Source organism: Mesoplodon mirus, assembly GCF_964341445.2.
Source record: "Mesoplodon mirus genome assembly, chromosome: 19".
NCBI classification, from domain to species: Eukaryota; Metazoa; Chordata; class Mammalia; order Artiodactyla; family Ziphiidae; genus Mesoplodon; species Mesoplodon mirus.
Window position 1 is genome coordinate 62,567,978 of NC_138995.1, and position 11,943 is coordinate 62,579,920.

General features: G+C 41.8%; 1 pseudogene across 1 annotated transcript; it reads right to left on the reverse strand.

The window, feature by feature from the left end:
• Window positions 1-9,559: 9,559 nt before the first annotated feature.
• Window positions 9,560-10,472, reverse strand: LOC309794834 (vomeronasal type-1 receptor 4-like; annotated as a pseudogene). Its single transcript has one exon. The product of its transcript is annotated as a vomeronasal type-1 receptor 4-like (transcript).
• Window positions 10,473-11,943: the final 1,471 nt, after the last annotated feature.

Sequence of the window (11,943 nt, forward strand, 5' to 3'; positions counted from 1 at the left end):
CACTATGGAGAACAGTATGGAGGTTCCTCAAAAAACTAAAAGTAGAACTACCATATGACCCAGCAATCCCACTACTGAGCAAATACCCTGAGAAAACCATAATTCAAAAAGAGTCAGGGGGAATTCCCTGGTGGCACAGTGGTTAAGAATCTGCCTGCCAATGCAAGGGACACGGGTTCGAGCCCTGGTCTGGGAAGATCCCACGTGCCGCGGAGCAACTAGGCCCGTGAGCCACAATTACTGAGCCTGTGCGTCTGGAGCCTGTGCTCCGCAACAAGAGAGGCCGCGATAGTGAGAGGCCCACACACTGCGATGAAGAGTGGCCCCTGCTTGCCACAACTAGAGAAAGCCCTCACACAGAAATGAAGACCCAACACAGCCATAAATAAATAAAATTTAAAAAAAAAGAACTCCATTTACAATACCATCAAAAGATTAAATTCTGAGGAATAAACCTAACCAAGGAAGAGAAAGACTTGTACACTGAAAATTTTAAAACACTGATGGAAAACACTAAAGAAAACATAAATACATGGAAAGACATCCTGTATTCATGGATTGGAGGACTTACTTTTTTTTTTTAATTAAAAAAAATTTATTTATTTTTATTTTTGGCTGCTTTGGGTCTTCTCTGCTGTGTGCAGGCTTTCTCTAGTTGCGGTGAGTGGGGGCTACTCTTCGTTGCGGTGCGAGTGCTCCTCATTACGGTGGCTTCTCTTTGTTGTGGAGCACGGGCTCTAGGTGTGTGGGCTTCAGTAGTTGTGGCACGAGGGCTCAGTAGTTGTGGCACGAGGGCTCAGTAGTTGTGGCGTGTGGGCTCTAGAGCGCAGGCTCAGTAGTTGTAGTGCACGGGCTTAGTTGCTCTGTGGCATGTGGGATCTTCCCAGACCAGGGCTCGAACCTGTGCCTCCTGAACTGGCAGGCGGATTCTTAACAACTGTGCCACCAGGGAAGCCCTTAGTATTGTTAAGATGTCAATACTGTCTAAAGCTATTTACAGATTCTGTGCAAATCCCATTAAAATCCCAACAGTTTTTTTTTCAGAAATAGAAAAATCTACCTTAAAATTCATAAGGAATTTCAAGGGACTCTTGAATGTTCAAAGCAGTCTTACAAAAGAGCAAAGTTTGTGGTCTCACAATTCCTGATTTCAAAACTTACCGCAAGGGCTTCCCTGGTGGCGCAGTGGTTGAGAGTCCGCCTGCTGATGCAGGCGACACGGGTTCATGCCCCGGTCTGGGAGGATCCCACATGCCACAGAGCGGCTGGGCCCGTGAGCCATGGCCGCTGGGCCTGCACATCCGGAGCCTGTGCTCCGCAACGGGAGAGGCCACGGCAGTGAGAGGCCCGCGTACCGCAAAAAAAAAAAAAAAAAAAACTTACCGCAAAAAATTATTGATGGAAACAATGTGGTACTGATAGCAAGACAGATATACAGGCCGATGGAGAAGACTAGGGACCCCAGAGATACCCCACTGCATTTATACGATCAAATGATTTTCGACAAGGGTGCCCATATCTCTCAGTGGTGAAATAGTCTCTTCAACAAATAATGCTAGGCCAGTTGGATATCCACATACAAAATGAAGAAGCTGGACACTTACACTATATACAAAATTAATTCAAAATATATTAAAAGTCTAAACACACAGTGCCAAACCATCAAACCCCTATACGAAAATAATAGCTGAAAAATTCTTGATGTTGGATTTAGAGTCGATTTCTTGGATACGACATGAAAAGCACAGGCAGCAAAAGCAAAAATAGACAAATGAGACTACATCAAACTCAAAACTGCTATGAATCAAAGGATACAATCAACAGAGTGAAATATAACTTATCACATATCTGATAAGGTGTTAATATCTAAAATATGTAAAGAACTCCTACAACTTAACTAAAAACAAATAATCTGATTAACAAATGAGCAAACGACTTTAAATAGACACTTCTCTAAAGATGATATACAAATGGCCAACCAGAATATGAGAAGGTGCTTAAGATTACTAATCTTTAGAGAAATGCAAAAGGGAACCAACATATGATATCATCTTACCCAAATTAATATAATTACTCTTGAAAAACCCCAGAAAATAACAACCGTTTTTGAGGATGAGGAGAAATTCAAACACTTGTGCACTGTTGCTAAGTTTATAAAATGCAGCAACCACTACAGGAAACATGGCAGATCCTCAAAAAATCGAAACTAGAACTACCATAGGACCAGGTCATCCAAATACCAGGTACATATCCAAAATAATAGAAAGCAAATACTTGACGAGACATTTGCAAACGCACGTTCACAGCAGCACTATTTCCAATAGTGAGGAGGCAGACACAACCCAAATGTTGATCTTCAGCTGAATGGGTAAATAAAACATGGTGTAAACCCTCAGTGAAATATTATTCAGCCTTTAAAGGGCACTCTTGTCACATGAAACAACATGGTTGAAACTTGAGGACAATATGCCAGTGAAATAAGCCCATCACACACACAAATGCTTTAGAATTCCACACACATGTGGTACCTAAGGTCATCAAATATATATAGAATATCAACGTAAAATGGTGGATACCAGTGGCTGGGGAGACAGAAAAATAACAACTTGTTTTTTAAAGGGTATAGAGATCAGCTTTGTAAAGATGGAAAAGCTCTGGAGACCTACAGCATAACAAGAATACACTGGACACAACTGAGCAGTACAGTAATAGCTGGGATTATTTTCAACTACGAACATTTTTTTGAAATGTAGTTTTTCAGCATAAGACGAATTAGTCAGTATAATACAAAACATTCTTCAAGGGAATTAATCAGTTTTCTGAAAAGGATTCCAGAAAGAAAAAAGTCACAGTAATGCTAATTTTCCTAAATAAGATTAAGGTTCTGTGGGTAGCAGTATAACGTTATATTACATGCATTGTCTCTAATTACTGCAATAAGTAATTTCTAATTACTGATAATGAGAAGAATTTTCCTAAAATTTAAAAATAAACATTTTCTTCCAAAAAAAAAAAGAAAAGCTCTCAAACTTTATACATCACAAAACTAAAAAGAACAAACTAAGCCCAGAGTTAGCAGAAGGAAGTAAATAACAAAGACCAGAGCAGAAGTAAATGAAATAGAAACCAGAGGAACAATAGAAAAGATCAACGAAACCAAGAGTTGGTTTTCTGAAAAGAAAACATTCATTTCATTTCGTTACTTACCACTGGCAGGAATGTGAGGGATGATATTCACGGTCAGGAAACTAATTGCATTTCGCACCTATAGGGGCCCTCTCCTCCTTTTCCTCATTAAGTCCAGCTGAATTTATTTCCCTTAAAAAAGCAAGAATCACGTTTTACTTTGATCACAGCAATTCACATTCTCCTCCCTTCCTGGAATTCCCCTCTCCCATCACTTCAATTGCCTCACTCCTTGGACTCCAGCCCAGCTGATTTCTCCAGCTCATAGACACCTGATGGTCCTCCTCAACCACTGTGACTCTTTTAGTCTCAAAACAAAACTCATACTTTTGTTGTTTATCTTATACTCCTTTTTCCTCTGTCTTCCTAATACGTTGAGAGCTAGGTGAAGACAAGTCGTATTCTCCTGATTGACTAATGGATACTCAGCCCACAGTGTCTGGACACAGGGAGCTTCCTGGGATCAGCACCTACTGCTGTTCCACATCATCTCCAACTGAGGGAGGAAATGCAGAAATTTAGTTATTCTGAGCTCTCCTCTGAATTATAATTACCAGCAAGTTCTCTGGCACTCCAGGATGCTGGGTTTTACTGTAGCCCCAATGAATCTCATTTTAAAACTTTTCTCAGCAAAAGTCCTGACTTGAAGTTCACGTCCAGTGAGTCCTCATAGGACCCCACTAGAAACCCCACCCTATGCTCCCTGGATCACAGCTCCATCCAACCAGATCATGGGTTTGTTTGCTCAGAGTGAGGCAGCGTCAGCACGTGTCCTGCCGATGTTAGTGCACAAACACAGCTCCAAGGTCCTCTCCTGTTGGAGACTTCCTCTCTCCTGTTTGTCTTCTCCCTGAGACTGAACATAAGGAAGCACTTACCTGCCTGGTCTCTGCTGCAAAGCTCTGTGCAGGGAAGTGTCGATCAGGATGGGTCAGAGGCTCTTGAGTTTATAGTTATAGGGACACGGTCCACAAACCTGCTCTCCCCACAGAGACGCCACCATGCCATCATCTGCTGTCCCGGCCACACTGTCTACATGGAGAGTGTGGGGCGTCTCCCCTGAGGAGCCAGTTTTATCCCCAGCGCTAATCATCCTCCTCCTCCTCAGCTGATTAATCAGTTAAAGAAGATCCTAATGAGCAGCCAGGCAGCAGGTGAAAAAAGTTTTCTGCGTTCCCTGAGGAAAATCAAAGGTTCAGAAACAAAGTTGTCCTCAGGCATTAAAGGGACACGCAAAGGTGCATCAGTGACTTTTACTATATTTTCAGTTGGGTGTGTTCTTCAGAGCTTTTCATCTCCTCACAATACTGAGGACCATCTTGGTCAGGAGTGTGGTTCCAATGAGTTTACATTCCATGGTTCTTCCTATTTAGGGTCTTAGGTCTTTTTTTAATCTGGAAAATACCCCATTTTGAAGTCAGCTTTCCCACCTCGAAATACTGTGTATTCTGCATGCCCACGTGTTTCCATGGGAAGATGATGCCTTTTATTGGAACAATTATTGGAGTGCTTTATTGGAACCTAGTCACACCCATCTTTATATTATCTATGGCAGCTTCCACCTACAAAGGCAGCATTAAGTAGGTGTGCCAGAGACCACATGGCCCATGAGCCTAAAATATTTATTATCTGATGCCATAATAAAAATTGCCCTCATGCAACTCCTTGTACTTTGTAGGACTTCTACTGCCCACTACCCACCCCATCTGAAAGTCCATAGTGCTCCCAATACCTGGGACAGCCACACATCCCCATGGATTTCCAACAGGGTTTTCACTGAGAAGTTACTTTTCCTGTCTTGTTTCTGAGTATGTCTTCATGTTTTTATTCTTCTTCTAAGGCTAATTCAAAGTCTTCTCAAGTCATCATTTATGATGAGGACATCACTGGCTGTGTCAACATCCAAGGTCATATGTCCTGTGGAAAGAAAAATAGGTCAAGCAGCAAAACCCCACACTACAGGCATCCTCTTCACTTTTATTGCAAAGGCACAAATAGCTCATTCACTTTTACCTCTGTGATTCCACTTCTTCCCTAAATCAGAATTTTCTTGGGGAAACTTACCTGGTCCCTAACTAGGTGAAGTTTTATATACAAAACAAATGGCTATAACTGGAACAAAATCCTCCTATTCCCAGTAGCTATTCTCCTTACATGAAGGTATTAGATTATTTGATTAAATATTTTTCTCTTCAGTATATAATATACATGAAAAAGACAGGCAAAGTGGTTATGGATTGGGATATTAAGCATGTAAGCCATCTTTGAGCAGATAATACATATATATTGGGGTGAATATGGTCCAGGTTTCTCACTGTGGGTTGGAATATTTATTAATTTTTATTTTTTATGCTTCTAAAAGCTCCTTTTATTTTTATTTATTTTATTTTATTTTTTATTTTTATTATTATTATTTTTTGCGGTACGTGGGCCTCTCACTGTTGTGGCCTCTTCCGTTGCGGAGCACAGGCTCCAGACGCGCAGGCTCAGCGGCCATGGCTCGCGGGCCCGGCCGCTCCACGGCATGTGGGATCTTCCCGGACCGGGTCACGAACCCGTGTCCCCTGCATCGGCAGGCGGACTCTCAACCACTGTGCCACCAGGGAAGCCCAATTCCTTTTATTTTTTTATTATTTTTTTTATTGGTTGGGATATTTATAAGCACAGAAGAGGGAAAGGGTAGGATGAGTCCTAAGGACTGGTTTTGAATTGGAGGAATCACGAATAACTCATAGTTCATTATAAACGTGTGTGTGTGTGTTCATGAAAATGAAACACCTGTGAGCTCTGTTTCCTGTAAGGTACCAGAAGAAATGACATACTGGTCGCAACATACTAATAGGGCTAATAGCAGATCTTGCTTCCTAAACATTCATCTTGATTTGAAGGAATCAGCATTTTCTAGTAAAATAACTGATCACAGGACCGCATCAGGACCAGTACAAGAAGAGCCTACAACAATTTTCGGGGGCTGTTTTAGCTTTATTGATCTTACACTGCTCAAATCTGGGGCAAAATGAGCATTAAAATAGACAATGTTGCATCAGAATGCATCCCTTTGAAACATATAGGAATTTAGGAGTATATTTGATATGAATAAAAGTGAATACATGAGAAAATGAATGATTAAATAAACACATGGGTGAAGGGAAACCTCTTCCTTCAATAGACTCCTACCAATAAATGTTGAAGGCTGAAATAAGACAATCATCATATTTTGATTCGGGCAAAAAAAGTTGTGATTGGGAGCTAATGTGTCTGAGTGTAGAGGTGATGAGGAAGACCATACTGGGACAATCTCAGGATACTTCTAGTAGAGAACTAACCAACTGCAAAGACCACATGGTCAATGTAATATGGAGAGACCTGGCAGGTGCCCATCACCACTATTGGGATAGGTAGGCATGCTGTGTCCCCTGGTGTGAAGCACTGAGAATATCACAGCATCTTTACCCTTTAACAAAGTTTTACTGAGATATTATTGACATATAACATAGGTAGTTTTAAGGTGTGCAACATGATATTTTGATACACATATATATACTGTGAAATACAATAAGCTTTATACCTCCATCCCCCGACATAATTAACTTTTTTCCACTTGGTGGTGAGAACATTGAAGACCTACTTTCTTAAGAACTTTCTAGTATATAATACAGTATTGTTAATTATAGTCGCCATGCTGTACATTAGATCCTTAAAACTTATTTATTTTTTAGTTGAAATTTACTACCCTTTGGCCAACAGCTCCCATTTCCCCCACCCCAGTCCCTGGAAACCACTATTCCACTCTCTGTTTCATGAGATTGGCTCTTTCATACTCCACATATAAGAGATATCACACAGTATTTTTCTTTCTTTGTGTAACTTATCTCACTTAGCATAATACTCTCAAAGTCCATCCATGTTGTTAGAAGGTAGGATCTTTTTCTTATTTATGGCAGATTAATATTTCATTGTATATATATATATATATATATATATACACACACACAACCTTTTCTTTATCCATTCATCTTTTTTTTTTTTTTAATTGGCCAGGCTGCGCGGCTTGCGGGATCTCAGTTCCCCGACACGGGTGGAACCAGCGCCCCCTGCAGTGGAAGCGTAGAGTACTAACCACTGGGCCACCAGGGAATTCCCTACCCATTCATCTTTTGATGGTCATTTATTTGTTCCATGTCTTATTTTCAGATAAATTTATTTATTTATGGCTGCATTGGGTCTTCATTGCTGCGCGTGGGCTTTCTCTAGGGCTTTCTCTAGTTGCCGCGAGCAGGGGCTACTCTTCGTTGCAGTGCGCAGGCTTCTCATTGCGGTGGCTTCTCTTTTGTGGAGCATGGGCTCTAGGTGCGTGAGCTTCAGTAGTTGTGGCAGTGGGCTCAGTAGTTGTGGCTTGTGGGCTCCAGAGCACAGGCTCAGTAGTTGTGGCGCACAGGCTTTGTTGCTCCGTGGCACGTGGGACCTTCCTGGATGAGGGCTCCAACCCGTGTCCCCGCATTGGCAGGCGGATTCTTAACCACTGCGCCACCAGGGAAGCCCGTCAACAATACTTCTAACTACAATATAATACTATTGGAACCTGTATGTGATAGCTAAAACCATCAATAAAAATTGTTATACCTAAACTCTATCAATCTAAAAAATGGAATACTATAAACACCAGACTGTCCTAAAAGAAGGCAAAAGAAAAAACAAAGAGAAAGAAGCAGATAGGACAAATAGAAAAGTAAGACCCAAGTCTCTGTTCTTCAGTGATGAAAACCAGACGTTCAAGTGAGAAATATGAAAGAGGCAGGTTCTTCTCCCTCCCTCACATTACTTCATCCATCTAATTAACCATATTTACTAGGGTCAACCATGTAAAGAAGATTTAGGTTTAAAGATGAATCAGCACATTGAACAACATTGATTTCCTGTGTAACATTACAGTATGTTGGAGAAATATGAGTGAAAAAAAGATACATACTAAAATAGAAAAACACCTCCTTCATTTCCCAGGATTCTTATCTTCATCTATGAAATAAAATCTCCACCCACTCTGGAGTAACATTTATCTGGAGCAATACTGGATTATGTGCAAAAGTCCACCATGTATTAGCCACACCCACAGGGAGATAAACTTGGTGAAAATACTTCAGATATTCCTGAAGAAAGGGGTTTCTTTCAGACAGCTGCACTGGTCAAGGGGAAAACTGGTTTCCTCAATAACAGTCAGAATCTTTTTCAAGCTGTAATCTCTTGGATTGACTTTCAGACTTCCCAAGGCAGCACCAGCATTCAACTGACCCTCTAAATTCATTGGATTTTTTTTAAACATCTTTATTGGAGTACAGTTGCTTTACAGTGGTGTGTTAGTCGCTGCTGTATAACAAAGTGAATCAGCTATACGTATACATAGATCCCCATATCCCCTCCCTCTTGCGTCTCCCTCCCACCCTCCCTATCCCACCCCTCTAGGTGGTCACAAAGCACCGAGCTGATCTCCCTGTGCTATGCAGCTGCTTCCCACTAGCCATCTATTTTACAGTTGGTAGTGTAGATATGTCAGGGCCACTCTCTCACTTCGTCCTAGCTTCACCTTCCCCCTCCCCATGTCCTCAAGTCCATTCTCTATGTCTGCGTCTTTATTCCTGTCCTGCCCCTAGGTTCATCAGAACCGTTTTTGTTTGTTTGTTTAGATTCCATATATATGTGTTAGCATACGGTATTTGTTTTTCTCTTTCTGACTTACTTCATTCTTACTTCATGACAGACTCTAGGTCCATCTACCTCACTACAAATAACTCAATTTTGTTTCTTTTTATGGCTGAGTAATATTCCATTGTATATATGTGCCACATATTCTTTATCCATTCATCTGTCAATGGACACTTAGGTTGCTTCCATGTCCTGACCCTGAGAAAACCATAATTCAAAAACAGTTCATTGGATTTTGTGTAAAAATTTGGTATTGAGTACAAACTTCAGTGGTATCAACTTCTAGTTATAAAACAAATAAATCATGGGTATATAATGTACAGCATGGTGACAATACTTACTAATACTGTACTGCATAATGAAAAGTGGTAAGAGAGTCAAACTTCAAAGTTCTCATCACAAGAAGAAATTTTTGTAACTATGCATGGAGGTTAACTAGACTTATTAGTTAATAAAAAGTCATGATCATTTGTAATGTATACAAATATCCAATCATAATATTGTAAGAGCAAAAGTAATATAATGTGACATTAATTATACTTCAATAAAAAATGAAGTATAATTACTAATTACTTCAATGTAAATAGTATAGTACTAAATACTTCAACGTAAATAGCTACAGAAGAGAGGAATTATGGTTATTACTGAAGCTGTCTACTACATATTTAGTACTTTAACCATAGTTTCTAACAACTCGAGAACAGATCCTAGGTGTTCTAGGATCCCTAAGGAGCAGCAGGAAGGGAGAAACAGTGGGAAAACATGAAGCCAAAACATTAGAGGTTTGCAGCAACCATAGATGGAAATCTAAAAAGACAGTGATATAAAAAGTAATAACAGAATCCAACACATAGAAGATGACAAAGGTGACCACCAGCATCAGGATGGTGTGGGTGGCTCTGGTCTCTGGGGGCCATTTGTGGTAGTCGGTGGGGGTGTGAATATACCGCACTCTCTGGTGGTGTCCGTGCAGGAGAAACACCATGGAGCCACTGGACCAGATCATGAGGCCAATAAACATGGCATCAGGAAATAACCACAGGATGACAATGCCCTAATTTGTAATGGATGATGAACAGAACCACTTCCCTTTGGTGTCTGTATTATTTCCCAGGTTCTGTGGTCCAGTAAGTGTCACAGGAACAGAGATATTGAATAAGAAACAATATCCAGCAGGTGCAACAGGAAGGACCAATGATCTTGAGGGCTCTTCTTCTGAGCATCACCCACTCCACTCTCCTGGGGATGAGGGTGAAGGACTGATAGGTGCTCAGGACACAGGTGGAGCACAGGGTGGTGCTGTGAGCCACCCTCTGTATATAATACACAAGTTTACACCCAAGACTGGACAGGGGGTTCCTTGAAACAGAAGCTGCCACTGTGTGGGGAATCCCAGAGGAGAGAAGAACCAGGAAGTTAGCCACAGCCATGTGGGTGGGCCTCTGCTTGGGGCCAAGCAAGACTGGAGAGATGCTGTGGAAGAAAAGGATGACATTGGCCAGAGACCCAACCACCATCTGGAAAAGGAAGACGGTTTTTAGAGGCATCTCCCCTTGTTTTCTCAGGGCATCTTTGTGAAAAGACATGGAGAGGATTTCAGAGTGTCCTGAAGCAGAAAGGAGGCTGTGCTGGTGATGAAATCAGCAGTCTTCTTACATAACCAACACTGGACAAGGATTCTTGCTCTATTCCTCTCCTGAGAAGGGAGACATTTTCATACTCCACAGGAGGGGCTCAACCTGGAGAACTCATGCGTGACACCACTTACACTTTTCACTTTTGTAATTTTATTTTCTTTCTATTACTTTGGTATATCCTTATTCTCCACCAGCATGTAAGGTCCAGGAAGAACCAAGTCTATCTTGTTCAGCGACATAGTCGATACATAATAGGTGTTACAAAATATGCACTGAGTGTATGACTATGTGACAGGAGACAGAGTAGCAGATACACTAAACCCCTTAGAGTCATGACGTTCCTGCCTATTGTAAGAATGTGTTAAGAAAAAGAAATTTTGGGACTTCCCTGCTGGCGCAGTGGTTAAGAATCTGCCTGACAATGCAGGGGACATGGGTTCAAGCCCTGGTCGGAAGATCCCACATGCCGTGGAGCAACTAAGCCCGTGAGCCACAACTACTGAGCCCCAGTGGCACAACTACTGAAGCCTGAACACATAGAGCCCAGCGTGGGCAGGTCAGTTTCCATGTGATAAGAGAAGCAGGTGCAAACCATTCGAAAAAGACAAAGGGAGTGACTCAGAAGCCCTATTTTCCAACAACATTTCTGATGACCCAGCTCGGCTTTCACTGAAACAACATTTAAGGAGTTGTTTCTCTCTCTGGTGCCTGAGCACTTCTTGCTCCAGTTGCTTCCTCGTAACTTCTGGGTTTTATATCTGCCGTGACTAAAAATGCACACAGTACAGTGGAAGCAGCAGGAATTTATATGATGCTGAACAAGCAGAGGAGTGTGTAACTCACCTCATCCCAGGTCAGCACAGAAATCAGAGCTGGTTAGTGGAGACCTCCTACGAGAACGAGGAAGTCCTGCTAAGAGAGCTCATCGTGTGCCCAGGACAATGGACAAAGGAGTCGGGAACACAGCCCTGGAGAGAGGGACACAGGGAGAGTTGGGTTGGGTGGGGGCACGTTGCTTCCAGGAAAGAATCTCTAAACCTCTTCTCAGACATTTTCTCTCTGTCTTAGCCGTGACGACAACCTGGAGTCCTTTTCAATATTGGCCTTAGTCTGTCTGAGCTGCTATAACAAAATATCACCCACTGGGTGGGTTATAAACAACAGAAATGTATTGCTCACAGTTCTGGAGGGTGGGAAGTCCAAATCAAGGCACCAGCATTGTCCCCTTCTGGAGAGAGTTCCCTTCCTGATTCATGGCTTGCACCTTCTCGCTGTGCCTTTACATGATGGAAAGGGCTATGGAGCTCTCTGAGGACTCTTTTATAAGGGCACTTATACAGTTCATGAGGTCTCCATCCTCATGACCTAATCACCTCCCAAAGGCCCCACATCCTAATACCATCATCTTTGGGGGTTACAT